Below are 24,070 nucleotides of genomic sequence, written 5' to 3'. Positions count from 1 at the left end.
GCCCCTCCCCCCAGCTCCCGGCGGGAGAAGAGCAGGCAGAGCTGGAGGGAGACGGAGCCCAGGACTGCCGAGCACCCAGCCCCCGCCATCCAGGCCAGAGTGCAGGGCGCTCGAAACTAGGAAAACAGGGCAGCAAGAACAGTGAGCAGGCACTGGAGGCTGGGCGACAGAGGACATAAGAAAAGCGCGCGACCATTTTTTTTTGCTTTTTTGCTGTTTTGTTTTGGCGAGCGCTTTTTGGAAGTCTTAAAGGGATAGGGACCCCAATACTAGGGAAACAGGCCAGAAAGACCGGTGAGCAGAGGCCTGAGGCTGGCACCGGAGAATAAAGAAAAACGAACGACCACCTTTTTTTTTTTTTTTTTTTAATTAAAAAAATTTTTTTCTTTTTTTTCTTGGTGAGAGTTGTTTTGTTTTGGCGGGTGCTTTTTGGAAGTCTTAAAGGGGCAGGGCGGGTCACTTAATCCAGAGGTAGGGAATCCGGGATCTCTGGGCACCCTAACCCCTGGGCTGCAGGGAGCAGGAAGGCCCCTTACGGAGATAAATAGCCTCCCAGCAGCTCCTGCTCCAACGCGACTCTACCATTTTGGAGTAGCTGCCTGAGCCAGGCCACGCCCACAGCAACAGCGGAGATTAACTCCATAGCAGCCGGGCAGGAAGCAGAAACCCTGTCTGCGCGCAGCTGCGCAACACAAGCAACTAGAGGTCGCTGTTCTCCCAGGAGAGGAGGGCCACAAACCAACAAGAAAGGAAGTCCTTCCAGCCGTCACTTGTCCCAGTTCTGCAGACTATTCCTATCACCATGAAAAGGCAAAGCTACAGGCAGACAAAGATCACAGAGACAACACCAGAGAAGGAGACAGACCTAACCAGTCTCCCTGAAAAAGAATTCAAAATAAGAATCATAAACATGCTGACAGAGATGCAGAGAAATACGCAAGAGAAATGGGATGAAGTCCGGAAGGAGATCACAGATGCCAGAAAGGAGATCGCAGAAATGAAACAAACTCTGGAAGGGTTTATAAGCAGAATGGATAGGATGCAAGAGGCCATTGATGGAATTGAAACCAGAGAACAGGAACGCATAGAAGCTGACATAGAGAGAGACAAAAGGATCTCTAGGAATGAAACAATATTAAGAGAACTGTGTGACCAATCCAAAAGGAACAATATCCGTATTATAGGGGTCCCAGAAGAAGAAGAGAGAGGAAAAGAGATGGAAAGTATCTTAGAAGAAATAATTGCTGAAAACTTCCCCACACTGGGGGAGGAAGTAATCGAACAGACCACGGAAATACACAGAACCCCCAACAGAAAGGATCCAAGAAGGGCAACACCAAGACACATAATAATTAAAATGGCAAAGATCAAGGACAAGGAAAGAGTGTTAAAGGCAGCTAGAGAGAAAAAGGTCACCTATAAAGGGAAACCCATCAGGCTAACGTCAGATTTCTCAACAGAAACCCTACAGGCCAGAAGAGAATGGCATGATATATTTAATACAATGAAACAGAAGGGCCTTGAACCAAGGATACTGTATCCAGCACGACTATCATTCAAATATGACGGTGGGATTAAACAATTCCCAGACAAACAAAAGCTGAGGGAATTTGCTTTCCACAAACCACCTCTACAGAACATCTTACAGGGACTGCTCTAGATGGGAGCACTCCTAGAAAGAGAACAGCACAAAACACCCAACATATGAAGAATCGAGGAGGAGGAACAAGAAGGGAGAGAAGAAAAGAATCTCCAGATAGTGTATATAACAGCTCAATAAGCGAGCTAAGTTAGGCAGTAAGATACTAAAGAGGCTAACCTTGAACCTTTGGTAACCACGAATTTAAAGCCGTCAATGGCAATAAGTACATATCTTTCAATAGTCACCCTAAATGTTAATGGGTTGAATGCACCAATCAAAAGACACAGAGTAACAGAATGGATAAAAAAGCAAGACCCATCTATATGCTGCTTACAAGAAACTCACCTCAAACCCAAAGACATGTACAGACTAAAAGTCAAGGGATGGAAAAACATATTTCAAGCAAACAACAGTGAGAAGAAAGCAGGGGTTGCAGTACTAATATCAGACAAAATAGACTTCAAAACAAAGAAAGTAACAAGAGATAAAGAAGGACACTACATAATGATAAAGGGATCAGTCAAACAAGAGGATATAAACATTCTAAATATATATGCACCCAACACAGGAGCACCAGCATATGTGAAACAAATACTAACAGAACTAAAGGGGGATATAGAATGAAATGCATTCATTCTAGGAGACTTCAACACACCACTCACCCCAAAGGATAGATCCACTGGGCAGAAAATAAGTAAGAACACGGAAGCACTGAACAACACAGTAGAGCAGATGGACCTAATAGACATCTATAGAACTCTACATCCAAAAGCAGCGGGATATACATTCTTCTCAAGTGCACATGGAACATTCTCCAGAATAGACCACATACTAGGCCACAAAAAGAGCCTCAGAAAATTCCAAAAGATTGAAATCCTACCAACCAACTTTTCAGACCACAAAGGCATAAAACTAGAAATAAACTGTACAAAGAAAGCAAAGAGGCTCACAAACACATGGAGGCTTAACAACACGCTCCTAAATAATCAATGGATCAATGACCAAATCAAAATGGAGATCCAGCAATATATGGAAACAAATGACAACAACAACACTAAGCCCCAACTTCTGTGGGACACAGCAAAAGCAGTCTTAAGAGGAAAGTATATAGCAATACAGGCATATTTAAAAAAGGAAGAGCAATCCCAAATGAATGGTCTAATGTCACAATTATCGAAATTGGAAAAAGAAGAACAGATGAGGCCTAAGGTCAACAGAAGGAGGGACATAATAAAGATCAGAGAAGAAATAAATAAAATTGAGAAGAATGAAACAATAGCAAAAATCAATGAAACCAAGAGCTGGTTCTTTGAGAAAATAAACAAAATAGATAAGCCTCTAGCCAGACTTATTAAGAAGAAAAGAGAGTCAACACAAATCAACAGTATCAGAAACGAGAATGGAAAAATCACGACGGACCCCACGGAAATGCAAAGAATTATTGGAGAATACTATGAATACCTATATACTAACAAGCTGGGAAACCTAGGAGAAATGGACAACTTCCTAGAAAAATATAACCTTCCAAGATTGACCCAGGAAGAAACAGAAAATCTAAACAGACCAATTACCAGCAACGAAATTGAAGAGGTAATCAAAAAACTACCAAAGAACAAAACCCCCGGGCCAGATGGATTTACCTCGGAATTTTATCAGACATACAGGGAAGACATAATACCCATTCTCCTTAAAGTTTTCCAAAAAATAGAGGAGGAGGGGATACTCCCAAACTCATTCTATGAAGCTAACATCACCCTAATACCAAAACCAGGCAAAGACCCCACCAAAAAAGAAAACTACAGACCAATATCCCTGATGAACGTAGATGCAAAAATACTCAACAAAATATTAGCAAACCGAATTCAAAAATACATCAAAAGGATCATACACCATGACCAAGTGGGATTCATCCCAGGGATGCAAGGATGGTACAACATTCGAAAGTCCATCAACATCATCCACCACATCAACAAAAAGAAAGACAAAAACCACATGATCATCTCCATAGATGCTGAAAAAGCATTTGACAAAGTTCAACATCCATTCATGTTAAAAACTCTCAGCAAAATGGGAATAGAGGGCAAGTACCTCAACATAATAAAGGCCATCTATGATAAACCCACAGCCAACATTATATTGAACAGCGAGAAGCTGAAAGCATTTCCTCTGAGATCGGGAACTAGACAGGGATGCCCACTCTCTCCACTGTTATTTAACATAGTACTGGAGGTCCTAGCCACGGCAATCAGACAAAATAAAGAAATACAAGGAATCCAGATTGGTAAAGAAGAAGTTAAACTGTCACTATTTGCAGATGACATGATACTGTACATAAAAAACCCTAAAGACTCCACCCCAAAACTACTAGAACTGATATCGGAATACAGCAAAGTTGCAGGATACAAAATCAACACACAGAAATCTGTGGCTTTCCTATATACTAACAATGAACCAACAGAGAGAGAAATCAGGAAAACAACTCCATTCACAATTGCATCAAAAAAAATAAAATACCTAGGAATAAACCTAACCAAAGAAGTGAAAGACTTATACTCTGAAAACTACAAGTCACTCTTAAGAGAAATTAAAGGGGACACTAACAGATGGAAACTCATCCCATGCTCGTGGCTAGGAAGAATTAATATCGTTAAAATGGCCATCCTGCCCAAAGCAATATACAGATTTGATGCAATCCCTATGAAACTACCAGCAACATTCTTCAATGAACTGGAACAAATAATTCAAAAATTCATATGGAAACACCAAAGACCCCGAATAGCCAAAGCAATCCTGAGAAAGAAGAATAAAGTAGGGGGGATCTCACTCCCCAACTTCAAGCTCTACTATAAAGCCATAGTAATCAAGACAATTTGGTACTGGCACAAGAGCAGAGCCACAGACCAATGGAACAGACTAGACAATCCAGACATTAACCCAGACATATATGGTCAATTAATATTTGATAAAGGAGCCATGGACATACAATGGCCAAATGACAGTCTCTTCAACAGATGGTGCTGGCAAAACTGGACAGCTACATGTAGGAGAATGAAACTGGACCATTGTCTAACCCCATATACAAAAGTAAACTCAAAATGGATCAAAGACCTGAATGTAAGCCATGAAACCATTAAACTCTTGGAAGAAAACATAGGCGAAAACCTCTTAGACATAAACATGAGTGACCTCTTCTTGAACATGTCTCCCCGGGCAAGGAAAACAACAGCAAAAATGAGTAAGTGGGACTATATTAAGCTGAAAAGCTTCTGTACAGCAAAAGACACCATCAATAGAACAAGAAGGATCCCTACAGTATGGGAGAATATATTTGAAAATGACACATCCGATAAAGGCTTGACGTCCAGAATATATAAGGAGCTCTCACGCCTCAACAAACAAAAAACAAATAACCCAATTAAAAAATGGGCAGAGGAACTGAACAGACAGTTCTCCAAAAAAGAAATACAGATGGCCAACAGACACATGAAAAGATGCTCCACATCGCTAATTATCAGAGAAATGCAAATTAAAACTACAATGAGGTATCACCTCACACCAGTAAGGATGGCTGCCATCCAAAAGACAAACAACAACAAATGTTGGCGAGGCTGTGGAGAAAGGGGAACCCTCCTACACTGCTGGTGGGAATGTAAGTTAGTTCAACCATTGTGGAAAGCAGTATGGAGGTACATCAAAATGCTCAAAACAGACTTACCATTTGACCCAGGAATTCCACTCCTAGGAATTTACCCTAAGAATGCAGCAATCAAGTTTGAGAAAGACAGATGCACCCCTATGTTTATTGCAGCACTATTTACAATAGCCAAGAATTGGAAGCAACCTAAATGTCCATCAATAGATGAATGGATAAAGAAGATGTGGTACATATACACAATGGAATACTACTCAGCTATAAGAAAAGGGCAAATCCAATCATTTGCAGTAACATGGATGGAGCTGGAGGGTATTATGCTCAGTGAAACAAGCCAAGCGGAGAAAGAGAAATACCAAATGATTTCACTTATCTGTGGAATATAAGAACAAAGGAAAAACTGAAGGAACAAAACAGCACCAAAATCACAGAACCCAAGAATGGACTAACAGGTACCAAAGGGAAAGGGACTGGGGAGGATGGGTGGGTAGGGAGGGATAAGGGGGGGAGAAGTAGGGGGGTATTAAGATTAACATACATGGGGGGGTAGGAGAAAAGGGAGGGCTGTACAACACAGAGAAGGCAAGTAGTGATTCTACAACATTTTGCTATGCTGATGGACAGTGACTGTAAAGGGGTTTATAGGGGAGACCTGGTATAGGGGAGAGCCTAGTAAACATAATATTCGTCATGTAAGTGTAGATTAGTGATAGCAAAAAAAAAAAAAAAAAAAAAAAAAAAAGGGCAGTTCCTGTGTGGTAACCTCCAACGAGTTCTACACAAGGGTATAAAGGGCATATAAAAATGTAGGCAAAGGGTCTGTTTGTGTTTATACAGAGGATCAAAGCCTAATTGGGCTACCCTGAAAATGAACTAAGATACGATATGAAAAAGAACTTCCAACATCTGCACCCTCTGGAAGACTCATGCCAGAAGATGATCATCAAAAAACCCCAACAAAGATCCACGCACTGCTACAGCTGTAGATGCACTCATCCCACCAGTTCCTGGACCTGCCATGGGAATGAGGAAGGAGATATCTAAGCTGGCCTGTGCATACAGTAAAACAACAAAATTGGACTGGATCTATACTGTTGGAACTCAACCAAGAATTTGGAGAAGTGCAAATTGTAGCGCTCCAAAGTCTTACAACTACAAACTATTTATTGTTAAAAGAACATATGGCATGTGAACAGTCCCCAGGAATGGGTTGTTTTAATTTGTCTGATTTCTCTCAGACTGTTCAAGTTCATTTGGACAATATCCACCATATCATAGATAAGTTTTCACAAATGCCTAAGGTGCCTAACTGGTTTTCTTGGTTTCACTGCAGATGGCTGGTAATTACAGATATGCTTTGGTTATGTAACTATACTCCTATTATGTTAATGTGTGTGTGCAATTTAAGTAGTAGCTTAAAACCTATACATGCTGAAGTTACTCTACAAGAAGATATATCAAAGAAATAATCAATCTTCCCATGTTTTCTTCCGCCTGCTACTTCTATAGCTTTTCTTCTTCCTTCCTAATTACAACCCTTAAATAGAATTCGTGCCTCATATCAAATTTACCGAGTATCATAATTCTTCCAAGTGGTAAAGATACCTCAAGACAAATGCTGGGCATAGAAGCCACAGGGCATAAATATGCAAAGAAGTAAAAAGCTAACTTTTTCAAACAATAAGGCTTCTCTCTCACTTACCAACTTCACATTTCCCTGTATGGCCCCGGAAGATGACTGGTTAGCCAGAGACGGGTAAGATTCCTCAAGGGAGGAACAACCTAAGACAGGCACAGTCGCAGGGGGGCCATCAGGTGAGAAATTGGGGATCAACAGAGGTGAGGCTTAGAACCTCACCCCCCCTGTTCTGAGAGAAATCTTCTGCATACGTGGATGTTTTATTGCCCTGGTCTAGCTTGGATTAACACATAGTCTACAGGCACACACCTGATCATCTACATGTGCTCTCTTACAACACTAAACTATGTTTTCTACCTTTATCTTGTATCTACCTACCACTTCAGCATTTTATTAAAAATAATAATAATAAAGAGAGAAATGTGGTATCCACATATAAATCAAGTATAAAAACCAAATGAGTATTCATATTTGAACTGACTGTTTAGAGTTCATAATGCATGAGCAAAACCGAAAGTTTCTGTGATGACTGCCCTTGTACTGTTCACTATGTAACTTATTCATTATGTAAGAATTTGTTCTCCATGTAAGAACTTGTTTGTTATGCCTCAGAAGATTGGAGACTGACAAAAATTAGGCTTGGGGTGGAATAATGATTGTGCATTGAGCATTGACTCCCCTATACAGAATTTTATTGTCGTTAACAACCATTTGATCAATAAATATGAGAGATGCCCTCACAAAAAAAAAAAAAAAAAAGGACAGACTTCCAATGGTAAAATAAATTAGTAACCGGGATGTAAGGTATAGCATAAGGAATATAGTCAAGATATTGTAACAGCCTGGTAGGGTGATAGCTGGAACCTAGAATTATGTATATAAATGTTCTACCACTGTGTTGTACACTTGAAACTCATGTAATGTAATACTGTGTGTCAACTACCCTTCAATAAAAAATAATAATTTAAAAAAAAAAAAATACTGTGGTAAAACTTTTAACATTTTTTAAAATAGAAAAGCAGGGAAACTTACTTAATTTGCCCTTTCTGTACATAATACTCTTCAATAAAATACTTTAGAATTTAAAAAAAAAAAAAAAAAAAAAAGAAGAAAAGAGAGTCAACACAAATCAACAGTATCAGAAACGAGAATGGAAAAATCACGACGGACCCCACGGAAATGCAAAGAATTATTGGAGAATACTATGAATACCTATATACTAACAAGCTGGGAAACCTAGGAGAAATGGACAACTTCCTAGAAAAATATAACCTTCCAAGATTGACCCAGGAAGAAACAGAAAATCTAAACAGACCAATTACCAGCAACGAAATTGAAGCGGTAATCAAAAATCTACCAAAGAACAAAACCCCCGGGCCAGATGGATTTACCTCGGAATTTTATCAGACATACAGGGAAGACATAATACCCATTCTCCTTAAAGTTTTCAAAAAAATAGAGGAGGAGGGGATACTCCCAAACTCATTCTATGAAGCTAACATCACCCTAATACCAAAACCAGGCAAAGACCCCACCAAAAAAGAAAACTACAGACCAATATCCCTGATGAACGTAGATGCAAAAATACTCAACAAAATATTAGCAAACCGAATTCAAAAATACATCAAAAGGATCATACACCATGACCAAGTGGGATTCATCCCAGGGATGCAAGGATGGTACAACATTCGAAAGTCCATCAACATCATCCACCACATCAACAAAAAGAAAGACAAAAACCACATGATCATCTCCATAGATGCTGAAAAAGCATTTGACAAAGTTCAACATCCATTCATGTTAAAAACTCTCAGCAAAATGGGAATAGAGGGCAAGTACCTCAACATAATAAAGGCCATCTATGATAAACCCACAGCCAACATTATATTGAACAGCAAGAAGCTGAAAGCATTTCCTCTGAGATCGGGAACTAGACAGGGATGCTCACTCTCTCCACTGTTATTTAACATAGTACTGGAGGTCCTAGCCACGGCAATCAGACAAAATAAAGAAATACAAGGAATCCAGATTGGTAAAGAAGAAGTTAAACTGTCACTATTTGCAGATGACATGATACTGTACATAAAAAACCCTAAAGACTCCACCCCAAAACTACTAGAACTGATATCGGAATACAGCAAAGTTGCAGGATACAAAATCAACACACAGAAATCTGTGGCTTTCCTATATACTAACAATGAACCAACAGAAAGAGAAATCAGGAAAACAACTCCATTCACAATTGCATCAAAAAAAATAAAATACCTAGGAATAAACCTAACCAAAGAAGTGAAAGACTTATACTCTGAAAACTACAAGTCACTCTTAAGAGAAATTAAAGGGGACACTAACAGATGGAAACTCATCCCATGCTCGTGGCTAGGAAGAATTAATATCGTTAAAATGGCCATCCTGCCCAAAGCAATATACAGATTTGATGCAATCCCTATGAAACTACCAGCAACATTCTTCAATGAACTGGAACAAATAATTCGAAAATTCATATGGAAACACCAAAGACCCCGAATAGCCAAAGCAATCCTGAGAAAGAAGAATAAAGTAGGGGGGATCTCACTCCCCAACTTCAAGCTCTACTATAAAGCCATAGTAATCAAGACAATTTGGTACTGGCACAAGAGCAGAGCCACAGACCAATGGAACAGACTAGACAATCCAGACATTAACCCAGACATATATGGTCAATTAATATTTGATAAAGGAGCCATGGACATACAATGGGGAAATGACAGTCTCTTCAACAGGTGGTGCTGGCAAAACTGGACAGCTACATGTAGGAGAATGAAACTGGACCATTGTCTAACCCCATATACAAAAGTAAACTCAAAATGGATCAAAGACCTGAATGTAAGCCATGAAACCATTAAACTCTTGGAAGAAAACATAGGCACAAACCTCTTAGACATAAACATGAGTGACCTCTTCTTGAACATATCTCCCCGGGCAAGGAAAACAACAGCAAAAATGAGTAAGTGGGACTATATTAAGCTGAAAAGCTTCTGTACAGCAAAAGACACCATCAATAGAACAAGAAGGATCCCTACAGTATGGGAGAATATATTTGAAAATGACACATCCGATAAAGGCTTGACGTCCAGAATATATAAGGAGCTCACACGCCTCAACAAACAAAAAACAAATAACCCAATTAAAAAATGGGCAGAGGAACTGAGCAGACAGTTCTCCAAAAAAGAAATACAGATGGCAACAGACACATGAAAAGATGCTCCACATCGCTAATTATCAGAGAAATGCAAATTAAAACTACAATGAGGTATCACCTCACACCAGTAAGGATGGCTGCCATCCAAAAGACAAACAACAACAAATGTTGGCGAGGCTGTGGAGAAAGGGAACCCTCCTACACTGCTGGTGGGAATGTAAGTTAGTTCAACCATTGTGGAAAGCAGTATGGAGGTACATCAAAATGCACAAAACAGACTTACCATTTGACCCAGGAATTCCACTCCTAGGAATTTACCCTAAGAACGCGGCAATCAAGTTTGAGAAAGACAGATGCACCCCTATGTTTATTGCAGCACTATTTACAATAGCCAAGAATTGGAAGCAACCTAAATGTCCATCGATAGATGAATGGATAAAGAAGATGTGGTACATATACACAATGGAATACTACTCAGCCATAAGAAAAGGGCAAATCCAATCATTTGCAGCAACATGGATGGAGCTGGAGGGTATTATGCTCAGTGAAACAAGCCAAGCGGAGAAAGAGAAATACCAAATGATTTCACTTATCTCTGGAATATAAGAACAAAGGAAAAACTGAAGGAACAAAACAGCAGCAGAATCACAGAACTCAAGAATGGACTAACAGGTACCAAAGGGAAAGGGACTGGGGAGGATGGGTGGGTAGGGAGGGATAAGGGGGGGGAGAAGTGGGGGGGTATTAAGATTAACATGCATGGGGGGGTAGGAGAAAAGGGAGGGCTGTACAACACAGAGAAGGCAAGTAGTGATTCTACAACATTTTGCTATGCTGATGGACAGTGACTGTAAAGGGGTTTATAGGGAAGACCTGGTATAGGGGAGAGCCTAGTAAACATAATATTCGTCATGTAAGTGTAGATTAGTGATACCAAAAACAAAGCAAAAAAAAAAAAAAAAAAAAGGGCAGTTCCTGTGTGGTAACCTCCAACGAGTTCTACACAAGGGTATAAAGGGCATATAAAAGTGTAGGCAAAGGGTCTGTTTGTGTTTATACAGAGGATCAAAGCCTAATTGGGCTACCCCGAAAATGAACTAAGATACGATATGAAAAAGAACTTCCAACATCTGCACTCTCTGGAAGACTCATGCCAGAAGATGATCATCAAAAAACCCCAACAAAGATCCACGCACTGCTACAGCTGTAGATGCACTCATCCCACCAGCTCCTGGACTTGCCATGGGAATGAAGGAGATATCTAAGCTGGCCTGTGCATACAGTAAAACAACAAATTTGACTGGATCTATACTGTTGGAACTCAACCAAGAATTTGGAGAAGTGCAAATTGTAGCGCTCCAAAGTCTTACAACTACAGACAAAATACTGTTAAAAGAACATATGGCATGTGAACAGTCCCCAGGAATGGGTTGTTTTAATTTGTCTGATTTCTCTCAGACTGTTCAAGTTCAGTTGGACAATATCCACCATATCATAGATAAGTTTTCACAAATGCCTAAGGTGCCTAACTGGTTTTCTTGGTTTCACTGGAGATGGCTGGTAATTACAGATATGCTTTGGTTATGTAACTATACTCCTATTATGTTAATGTGTGTGCGCAATTTAAGTAGTAGCTTAAAACCTATACATGCTGAAGTTACTCTACAAGAAGATATGTCAAAGAAATAATCAATCTTCCCATGTTTTCTTCCGCCTGCTACTTCTATAGCTTTTCTTCTTCCTTCCTAATTACAACCCTTAAATACAATTCGTGCCTCATATCAAATTTACCGAGTATCATAATTCTTCCAAGTAGTAAAGATACCTCAAGACAAATGCTGGGCATAGAAGCCACAGGGCATAAATATGCAAAGAAGTAAAAAGCTAACCATTTCAAACAATAAGGCTTCCCTCTCACTTACCAACTTCACATTTCCCTGTATGGCCCCGGAAGATGACTGGTTAGCCAGAGACGGGTAAGATTCCTCAAGGGAGGAACAACCTAAGACAGGCACAGTCGCAGGGGGGCCATCAGGTGAGAAATTGGGGATCAACAGAGGTGAGGCTTAGAACCTCACCCCCCCTGTTCTGAGAGAAATCTGCATACGTGGATGTTTTATTGCCCTGGTCTAGCTTGGATTAACACATAGTCTACAGGCACACACCTGATCATCTACATTTGCTCTCTTACAACACTAAACTATGTTTTCTACCTTTATCTTGTATCTACCTACCACTTCAGCATTTTATTAAAAATAATAATAAAGAGAGAAATGTGGTATCCACATATAAATCAAGTATAAAAACCAAATGAGTATTCATATTTGAACTGACTGTTTAGAGTTCATAATGCATGAGCAAAACCGAAAGTTTCTGTGATGACTGCCCTTGTACTGTTCACTATGTAACTTATTCATTATGTAAGAATTTGTTCTCCATGTAAGAACTTGTTTGTTATGCCTCAGAAGATTGGAGACTGACGAAAATTAGGCTTGGGTTGGATTAATGATTGTGCATTGAGCATTGACTCCCCTATACAGAATTTTATTGTCGTTAACAACCATTTGATCAATAAATATGAGAGATGCCCTCACAAAAAAGAAAAAAAAAAGGACAGACTTCCAATGGTAAAATAAATAAGTAACCGGGATGTAATGTATAGTATAAGGAATACAGTCAAAATATTGTAACAGCTTGGTAGGTTGATAGCTGGCACCTAGAATTATGTATATAAATGTTTTATCACTGTGTTGTACACTTGAAACTAATGTAATGCTGTGCATCAGCTACCTTTCAATAAAAAATAATTATTAAAAATAAAAAAATGGTCAACAACGTGAGACTTCTACAAAAGGCCATGAACTCTAAAACCCACATGGGCAAATAAATGAACTTATTAGAAATTTGGACATATTTGTTCTATTAACACAATGCAAACAGAAATATGGACAAAGGAAGACAGTCATTACTGGAAATAACAAAGAACACTTTTCATTTTAAATCACACTTATAATAATAAGTCCAAAGAAGCACTGCCAACAAACTTAAACAGAAAATAGCAATTATGCTGAAATTTGCAAATGGCAATGACCCTAAAAGGAACACAGAATATTTCTAAATTATAGCAGGATGCCACAGAAGTCTTCTGCTGCGTTCACTTATCTGGTACCAAGCTTACATGCTACCATCACCTTAATTCCGAGATGTATTTGTAAAATCAATTTCATAGTCCATCAATGTGCTATATTTGCTTCAAAGACCACAGGGAAGTATGGCTAAAAAAACTACTCTCATCCTTTTTCTGCCGAAGTATTATTTTCCAGCCTCCTGAAACACGACAATTATGTTCTGAGAAAAGAGAAAATGGGCTTATGCAAGCAGGTGGCTTCTCCTCAAAATAAAAACGTCCCAAGGGCATGTACTGCCCCTTTATAGAGGCCAATTACAGGCCAACTAGTAGTGAACACAGGCTTTAGCAAGTTCCTGAGGTTAATAACGCTCAAGCTAACAGAAACCTGACATCTCAAACAAAAAGTCTCTCAAAACATGTTCATGTGATTTTCAGGGATAATGTGAATATTTTTAAAACTTTCATCTGGAGTCTAGTCAGCAAAAGGAAGGACTATACCATTTCATGAAAATAAAGACACAGACAAGAAGTAGGTAAATTAACTGCAGTTTGTTTATTTCAGAAAGACTTCTAAGTCTAACTCAAATTAAATGCATTATTACTGACAAGTTGGAAAATGTGGTCTTGGTGATATTATTCTAGGTGGGTGAACACCTAACTCAATCATAATTTAAAAAAATAATTATCAATCTGTTAGTATCAACCTTGGAAGTAGTTCCTAAATCAATTGGTTCTGTCCTATTCTATATCCTCTTAACAGTGTTTCAGTTCATTATGCACTTCACCGCTCACAGGAAATATACACACTTGACATAATATGATTCAACAATTACTGGACAGACATGTATTATGCATTAGCTGCTAGTTATACAGATGAATATGCTTACATATCTTGCCGTCAAGCAATCACAAAGCTCTTAGCTAAGAATAAAAGCATATACAACTAATTTAAACAAAATATGAGTACTATTCTTGAGGTATAAACAAAATGCTGAAGAAATGAGGATAATGGTAACTATGTTTATCGTGGTGAGCATTTAATAATGTACATAACTGTCAAATCACTATATTGTACACCTGAAACCAATAAAAATAAAGAAAGAAGAAATGAAGGAGAGTTAAGTATGACTGAAAGTACTGAAAGCTTCAGAGGAATTTTTATTTAAAATTGGGTCTGGAAGAGTTAACAGAACTCTGCAACCCTAAGTAAAAACAAAACAACCAAAGATGAAATCTTGACAGTATGTGGTGGGGTTGAGGGAAGGGGCCAACTGGAGACAGGCAGGAGTCAGAAGACAGAGGCAGAAGCTGCTAATGTGCTTCTTCCAAAAGCTGCAAAACAGAACATTCCTCTGATCTTTAAAAATCCTTTAATTATTCCTCTTCCTCTACAGATTAAAGTGCAAATTCTGGGCCATAAACTAGAGTCTTTACTAACTGCTCTTTGCTTACTTATCACAGTCTTATCCACATACAGTCCTGCCACTCCAGCACTTTTACCTGCTTATTATTTCCCCAATAATTACTGAGCCTTAGCCAAATGGAGTTCTTTCTGGTTAGCACATCTTCTGTGTCCCTAATGACCTCTTGACTCTGGTTTCTCAAGAATCAATTCATCTGTGTTACTTTCAATAATCCTGACAGAAGGAACCTTCCTTCTTCTATACTACTTTGTCCCTGTAATTCTGGTCAGTATAAAGCCTATGCAAAGGCACAGGGTTGTAAAACAGTCTACCATGTCTGGGCCATAGTAAGAAGGTCCAGTATGACCAGAGTATGTGGAATATGGATGTAAGAGCCTTCACTTGAGGGTCAATATTGTTACTTATTTTTATATACCCTTTCACCTGGCAGCTACTGAAAACAAACCAAGTAGAAAAGTGAAAACATAGATCCACAGCGCTGATCCACTCCAAATTCATACTTTCTCCCATTCTGTAAGTGTCTTTTTATTTTCTTGCTGCTATCCTTTGAGGCACAAAATCTAGACCAGCACTAACTATTTACACTCTTCCTTCCTCCTAACCAAGTATTCTAGCCTCTTTCAGAGCCAGTCCTCACTTCACATCTCTTTTCCGAAGATTAAACCATCAAGATACTCTCTTTTTATCAGCATTCTTTCGCAGCTAAGATGAACAGTCTCCCTAGAAGGTTCCTCCTATCATCTTCACCTTACATATATAAGCCAATTCCTGAGGAGCATGCTCCCTATTCATTCAAATAAACTCAGGCCTTCCCTATACGGCCATTCTCTAGTTGCTGTGTTATCTCCTTCCTTCCTTTTACTGCCAATTCTCATGGCGACCCCCCCACGTTTTCCCTTCAGCATGTCCCTCCAAAACTAAATAATACTTAGTTTTATTAAGCACAAGGGACTATAAGTCCAAAGAATGTAAGATTACCCCCAGTAACTTTCAAACCCTCTAACACCTGGCTTCCAAACACATCATCCCACTGAAGCTCTTTTCTCCACTTCATTCTTTCAGTCCTCTCTCCAAGACAGCTGCTACCCTCTCATGTTCTTCCACACAATCAATAGTACCCTCTACAAAGTTAAAACCATGTTTTACTCCTTTCTTATCTTCATCCCCTTCCCTCACCAAACATTCCTTCCACCACAATCCTCCTGCCACTAATAGTCCACAGCCACACCATCTTGTGCACCTTCATTACTGTACTGTCTGCAGGCTTGCTTTTTTTTCTGTAATGAGTCAAGCAGCATATCACCTCTAAATTAAGCCTGTATGTCTACTTATCATGTCTCTTGACCATTAAAAAACTGTAAGTAGAATAAAACACAAATACACAAAAATCCATGCATTCTTTTTTCGAAACACCTTTGAGATATAATTCACATTCCATACCATTCACCCACTAAAAGTATACCATTCAAAGGTATATTCACAGATATGCACCACCATCAGAATTAATTATAAAAAATTAAAAAGAAATCTTGTATCCTTTAGCTATTGTGCCCCCAACTACCATTCCCACTGTTCCCTCAGTACCCACCAATCTGCCCTAAGCATCACTAATCTACTTTTTATTTCCTATAGATTTCTCTATTCTGTACTTGCATGTGAATGGAATCATATAATGCCACAGTAACTTCTTTGATTTACAAGCTTAGTATTTCGAGCTTAGTATGTGGTCTATTATGACTGGTTCCTTTCACCTGGCACCATGTTTTCAAAAGTTCACCTGTGTAGCATGCATCAGTACTTCATTTCCTTTATAGCCAAACACTATCCCATTGTATGGTTGTAACACATTTTGTTTATCCATTCATCTGCTGATGGACATCTGGGTTGTTTCTCTTTTGAGTATTAAGATTAATGGTGCTAGGAACAGCTGTGCACAAGTTTTTGTGCAGACATATGATTTCAATGCTCTTGAGTATATATCCAAAAGTAGAATGCTGGGTCACATGCTAACTATATTTGATCACTTCAGAAACTGACAGACTGTTTTCCAAAGCACCTCCATCAGTTTACCTTCCTGCCAAAAAGTGTAAAAGGGTTCAAATTTCTCCACATCCTCAACATTTACTCTTACCTGACACTTTCATTTCAGCCTTTCTAGTAGATATATGTGGTATATCATTATGGTTTTGATTTGCATTTCTCTGATAACTAATGATGTCAAGCATCCTTTCATATACTTATTGGCCATCTGTATATCTTATTTGGAGAAACATCTATTCACATCCTTTGCCCACTTTTAAATTGGGTTGTAACAGTTCTTTATGTATTCTAGATTCAGTACTTATCAGATATATAATTTGCAAATACTTTCTCCCTTTCTTAAGAGTCTTCACATTCTTAAGTGTCCATTTAAGCACAAAAGCTTTCATTTTAATTAACTTAAACTTCAATTTTTCTGAAGTCCAATTTATTTATTTTTTCCCTTTGCTGTTCATGCTTTTGTCATCATATCTAAAGAACTGGTGCCATATCCAAAGTCACAGAAGTTTTTCCCTAAATTTTCTTCTAAGAGTTTTATAGTGTTTGTTCTTATGCTTAGGTCTTTGATCCATTCTGAGTTATTTTTTGCATTCAGTATAAGGTAAGATTCGAGCTTCATCAGTTTGCATGTGGCTATCCAGTTCTCCCAGTACCACTTGTTGAAAAGGCTATTCTTTCTCCCAATGCATGGTTCTAACACGCTTGTCAAAAATCAATGGACCATGGATGTGTGTTCTTATTTTGGGGTTCTTTTTCTGCTCCATCAATCTGTGTGTCTGTCCTTGCACTGGTAGCACACCACCTTCACTACTGCTGCCTTATAGTAAGACTTAAAACTGGACTTCGTTATTCTTTTTCAATATTGTTTCGGCCATTTTGGGTCCTCTGAAATTCCATATGAATTTTAAAATCAACTTGTCAATTTCTACAAATAGTTTTCTACAAAGCTGGTATTCTAGTGGGGATCATGTTGAATCAGTAGATCAGTGTGGAAAGTGTTACCATTTTAACAGTCCCATGTCTTCAAATTCATAAACATGGGATTTTTTCTCATTTATTTAAAGGTATAACTATATATGGTCTATACCATCAAAGTAGTATATAAAAATTATTATCTATTGGTTAATCAAGCATTTCCTATTAATTTAAAACTTAACACAATGCACAGTTTGACAAGACAATTTACTAAATGATACTAAGCTTATAAATCAAAGGAACTACTGCAGCATTTCCAAAGAGAAAATTTTAAAATCAGGCAGTTGGAAATTTCTACTGATGCCTTTATCATATGCTGAAAGGCAATCTCATTGTAATTATTCTTTTTTTAAAAAATTTTTATTACGGTATTATTGATATACACTCTTATGAAGGTTTCACATGAAAAAACAATCTGGTTGCTACATATACCCATATTATCAAGTCCCCACCCATACCCCAATGCAGTCATTGTCCATCAGTGCAGCAAGTTGCCACAGATTCACTATTTGCTTTCTCTGTGCTACACTGTTTTCCCCATGATCCCCCACACCATGTGTACTAAACATAATATCCCTCAAGCCCCTTCTCCCTCCCTCCCCACCAGCCTTCCCCACACACCTCCCCTTTGGTAACCACTAGTGCCTTCTTGGAGTCTCTGAGTCTGGTGCTGTTTTGTTCCTTCAGTTTTGCTTTGTTGTTATACTCCACAAATGAGGGAAATCATTTGGCACTTGTCTTTCTCCCCCTGGCTTATTTCACTAAGCATAATATCCTGCAGCTCCATCCATGTTGTTGCAAATGGTAGGATTTGTTCTTTCTTATGGCTGAATAGTATTCCATTGTGTATATGTACCACATCTTCTTTATCCATTCATCTACTGATGGACCTTAGGTTGCTTCCATAGCTTGGCTATTGTAAATAGTGCTGCGATAAACATAGGGGTGCATATGTTTTTTTGAATCTGAGAAGTTGTATTGTTCGGGTAAATTCCAAGGAGTGAGATTCCCGGGTCAAATGGTATTTCTATTTTAGTTTTTAGAGAACCTCAATATTGCTTTCCACAATGGTTGAACTAGCTTACATTCCCACACAGCAGTGTAGGAGGGTACCCCTTTCTCCTGCATCCTCACCAGCATTTGTTGTTCTTAGTCTTTTCGATGCTGGCCATCCTTACTGGTGTGAGGTGATATCTTGTTGTGGTTTCACTTTGCATTTCCCTGATGATTAGTGATGTGGAGCATCTTTTCATGTGTCTGTTGGCCATCTGAATTTCTTCTTTGGAGAACTGTCTCTTCATATCCTCTGCCTGCTTCTTAATCAGCTTATTTGCTTTTGGGGGGTTGAGGCATGTAAGTTCTTTATATATTATGGATGTTGACCCCTTTTTGGATATGTCATTTACAAATATATTCTCCCATACTGTAGGATGCCTTTTTGTTGTTGATGGTGTCCTTTGCCGTACAGAAACTTTTTAGTTTGATGTAGTCCCATGAGTTCATTTTTGCTTTTGTATCCCTTGCTCGAGGAGATGTGTTCAGGATGAAGTTGCTCATGCTTCTATTCAGCATATTTTTGTCTATGTTGTCTTCTAAGAGTTTTATGGTTTCATGACTTACATTCAGGTCTTTGATCCATTTTGAGTTTAATTTTATGCATGGGGTTAAACAATAATCCAGTTTCATTCTCTTGCATGTAGCTGTCCACTTTTGCCAACACCAGTTATTGAAGAGGCTGTCATTTCCCCATTGTATGTCCCTGGTTCCTTTATCATATATTAATTGACCATATATGGTTGTGTTTACATCAGGGCTCTCTAGTCTGTTCCATTGGTCTATGGGTCTGTTCTTGTGCCAGTACCAAATTGTCTTGATTACTGTGGCTTTGTAGTAGAGCTTCAAGTTGGGGAGCATAATCCCCCCAGCTTTATTCTTCCTCCTCAGGATTGCTTTGGCTATTCGGGTCTTTTGTGGTTCCATATGAATTTTAGAACTATTTGTTACAGTTCATTGAAGAATGCTGTTGGTATTTTGATAGGGATTGCATTGAATCTGTAGATTGCTTTAGAAAGGATTGCCATTTTGACAATATTAATTCTTCCTATCCATGAGCACAGGATGTTTCCATTTATTGATATCTTCTTTAATTTTTCTCAAGAGGGTCTTATAGTTTTCAGAGTATAGGTCTTTCACTTCCTTGGTTAGGTTTATTCCTAGGTATTTTATTCTTTTTGATGCAACTGTGAATGGAATTGTTTCCTGATTTCTCTTCTGCTTGTTCATTATTAGTGTATAGGAATACCACAGATTTCTGCATATTAATTTTGTATCCTGCAATGTTGCTGAATTCAGATATTAGATCTAGTAGTTTTGGAGTGGATTCTTTGGGGTTTTTTATGTACAATATCATGTCATCTGCAAAGAGGGACAGTTTAACTTCTTCCTTTTCAATCTGGATGCCTTTTATTTCTTTGTGTTGTCTGATTGCCGTGGCCAGGACCTCCAGAACTATATTGAATATAAGTGGGGAGAGTGGGTATCCTTGTCTTGTTTCCGATCTTAAAGGAAAAGCTTTCAGCTTCTCACTGTTAAGTATAATGTTGGCTGTGGATTTGTCACATATGGCATTTATTCTGTTGAGGTGCTTGCCCTTGATGCTCATTTTGTTGAGAGTTTTTATCATGAATGGATGTTGAATTTTGTCAAATGCTTTTTCAGCATCTATGGAGATGATCATGTGGTTTTTGCCCTTCTTTTTGTTGATGTGGTGGATGATGTTGATGGATTTTTGAATGTTGTACCAACCTTGCATCCCTGGAATAAATCCTACTTGATCATGGTGGAAGATCTTTTTGATGTATTTTTGAATTTGGTTTGCTAATATTTTGTTGAGTATTTTTGCATTTATTTTCATCAGGGATATTGGTCTGTAATTTTCTTTTTCTGTGGGGTCTTTGCCTGGTTTTGGTATTAGAGTGATGCTGGCCTCATAGAATAAGTTTGGAAGTATTTCACCTTCTTCTACTCTTTGGAAAACTTTAAGGAGGATGAGTGTTAGGTCTTCACTAAATGTTTGATAAAATTCAGCAGTGAAGCCATCAGTTCCAGGGGTGTTTTTCTTAGGTAGTTTTTTGATTGCTAGTTCAATTTCGTTGCTGGTAATTGGTCTGTTCAGATTTTCTGTTTCTTCCTTGGTCAGCCTGGGAAGGTTGTATTTTTCTAGAAAGTTGTCCATTTCTTCTAGGTTATCCAGTTTGTTAGCATATACTTTTTCACAGTATTCTCTAATAATGCTTTGTATTTCTGTGGTGTCCATAGTGATTTTTCCTTTCTCATTTCTGATTCTGTTTATGTGAGTAGACTCTCTTTTTTTTGTTGATTGGTCTGGCTAGGGGTTTATCTATTTTTTAAATTTTCTAGAAGAACCAGCTCTTGCTTTCATTGATTCTTTCTATTCACTGTAATTATTCTTAAAAAAAAAAAAAAGGAACCATTTGACCCATGAATTCCACTACTTGGAATTTATCCTAAGAATGCAGCAGCCCAGTTTGAAAAAGACATATGCACCCCTATGTTTATTGCAGCACTATTTACAATAGCCAAGATACGGAGGCAACCTAAGTGTCCATCAGTAGATGAATGGATAAAGAAGATGTGGTACATATACATAATGGAATATTATTCAGCCATAAGAAAAAAACAAATCCTACCATTCGCAACAACGTAGATGGAGCTAGAGGGTATTATGCTCAGTGAAATAAGCCAGGCGGAGAAAGACAAGTACCAAATGATTTCACTCATATGTGGAGTATAAGAACAAAGGAAAACTGAAGGAACAAAACAGCAGCAGACTCACAGAACCCAAGAATGGACTAACAGTTACCAAAGGGAAAGGGACTGAGGAGGTTGGGTGGGAAGGGAGGGATAAGGGCAGGGAAAAAGAAAGAGGGCATTACGATTAGCATGTATAGTGCATGGGGGGCACGGGGAGGGCTGTGCAACACAGAGAAGACAAGTAGTGATTTTACAGCATCTTACTATGCAGACGGACAGTGACTATGAAGGGGTATGTGGGGGGGACTTGGTGAAGGGGGGAGCCTAGTAAACATACTGTTCTTCATGTAATTGTAGATTAATGATACCAAAATAAAAATAAAAAAAAAAAGAAGATGTGGTACATATACACAATGGAATATTATTCAGTCATAAGAAGAAAACAAACCCTACCATTTGCAACAACATGGATGGAGCTGGAGGGTATTATGCTCAGTGAAATAAGCCAGGCAGACAAAGACAAGTATCAAATGATTTCACTCATCTATGGAGTATAAGAACAAAGAAAAATCTGAAGGAACAAAACAGCAGCAGACTCACAGAACCCAAGAATGGACTAACAGTTACTAAGGGGAAAGGGACTGGGGAAGGATAAGGGGGAAAATGGGGCATTATGATTAGCACACATAATGTAGGGGGGATCACATGGGAGGCAGTATAGCATAGAGAAGACAAGTAATGATTCTATAGGATCTTACTACGCTGATGGACAGTGACTACGAAGGGGTATGTGGGGGGGACTTGGTGAAGGGGGGAGCCTAGTAAACATAATGTTCAAGTAATTGTACATTAATGATATCACAATTTTTAAAAATAAATAAATAAAAGAAAAAAAGGAGATGCAAGTTATTAAAATCTCTCCCCCAATTTTGAGAGGGAAGAAGTAAGGAAATGATCATTATTACTAGTATATACTAATTCGAAGTCCACAGGTTTAAATTACTTTATTTAATCACAAATAATCCCTTATGTATTACCTATCTTCATCTTAGTTCCATGCTGGCTTGCTACTAGTGACCCTAATCCAATTGGGAAATAAGTATGCTTCATTCAATTTCCAGAATCAGTTCTAAATCTTCTTTCAAAATCATACTAGACTGTTGAGAAGTTAAATCAGAATAAGGGAAAGCCTTTTCTTTTTAGAAAGTAATATTCCTCTGGCCTATTTTTTTTCTTTAGTAAGGCAGTTTAGCTAGGAGGCCAGTGCCCATTTTATTCATGCAGGCAACTAGAATTAGTTCACCTACTCTAGGATTTCACCTGCAGAGCTGAAAGGGCAATTGTTCTGGTTCCACAGAGTCAAACCTCAAACTAAGTTTTTTTCTCTGCAACTGTCTGCATGAGAGGTTAGCTAGTATTTCTGGCCTTGATCAAGCATTGCACACACTCTACTGAGCATAACAAGCATAGGAAAACATTCTATACCAGTCACTAGCCATTTGTTCCATTACTTTAAAACAGTGCTGTTTCTCCTCCACAATACACTGCCTCTTTAAAAAGCTCCTTTACAAACTCTACTTTCCTAGTATCAGCCTCTCCATCAAGAACCTTGAGACTTCATACTTCAAATATTAGGTAATAAGAAACTTCCCTCCAGTCTCTTACATAGCAATCTCAAGCTTTTCACCACGTACCTAATGGTATTTTAATGGACCAGTACACAAAACTCTTAAGATACTTATCAAATAAGAAATGAATATGAAAATATCCTTACAAAGTATCACATCTTAGAATGTCTAACAAACCTTCAAGAAGCCCTTACAAGAAAAAAATGTAAATGCCTTTAAGTCCTCCAGAATCAAAAACCCTAAAAATGTACAGTCTAATGTACAAAGATAATACGTATTCACAATGATGACTTCAAATCACTTCAAGAAATCCTGCATCTTTAACTTTATCACATGCCATTATTTAAAAATGTGTAAGATATATACATACTAGTATATTCTATTCAATTAATCAGTATCTTCATTTAAACCAACTACCCAATTCCTTAATCTCTCTGTGAGTTTAAAGTTTCCAGAGCGTACTCATCTATGTATTGTAGCAGTATCAAGGCTATCATTTTACACAAATAGTTTCATTGCATTTTGGGTAAAATATGTGTACTAAAAAGCGTTTGTGAGGAGGGAAGGCAGTATGGAACACTCAATGATGCTTATATCAAATCACACATTTTACAGCTTAGTTATGTAAATGTTTTAATGCAGAACAGACATGCAGGAGAGATTGTTATTAATAAATACCTCAGAAAGAAATGCAACTCCCTCAAAACTATATAGCTACTTCCATCTCTCCTCAAAAGAAGGCCTGTAAAGAATAAGTTACCCCTTTCAAATATTGGATTTTTTCACACTGTGAGTTATGATTATGTATTTGTAACTGTAAAAAAAAATCCCAAACTTGAATATAGTTATAACATCCTGTCTTAAAATAAAGATTACAGTGTAGGAAAAACCTACCCTGGAATCTACAGAAATATGCAGTCAGAACCAAGGGGTATGAAGACAGTTCTTTTTCTCACTTCAATTATAGCAAACTGTTGGTGAAATA

The 24,070-nt window shown here is 38.2% G+C and overlaps 1 protein-coding gene across 6 annotated transcripts in view; it reads right to left on the bottom strand.

Annotated features, from left to right (window-relative positions):
- The window catches only part of EPB41L5 (erythrocyte membrane protein band 4.1 like 5), a 177,267-nt gene that overhangs the window by 134,190 nt on the left and 19,007 nt on the right, over window positions 1-24,070 (bottom strand). The gene's annotated exons all lie outside the window — the stretch shown is intronic.

This window comes from Manis pentadactyla, chromosome 8 (genome assembly GCF_030020395.1).
Source record: "Manis pentadactyla isolate mManPen7 chromosome 8, mManPen7.hap1, whole genome shotgun sequence".
Lineage (NCBI taxonomy): Eukaryota > Metazoa > Chordata > Mammalia > Pholidota > Manidae > Manis > Manis pentadactyla.
Note: the sequence above shows the minus strand (reverse complement) of the source record. Positions and strands in the feature narration are given on the sequence as shown.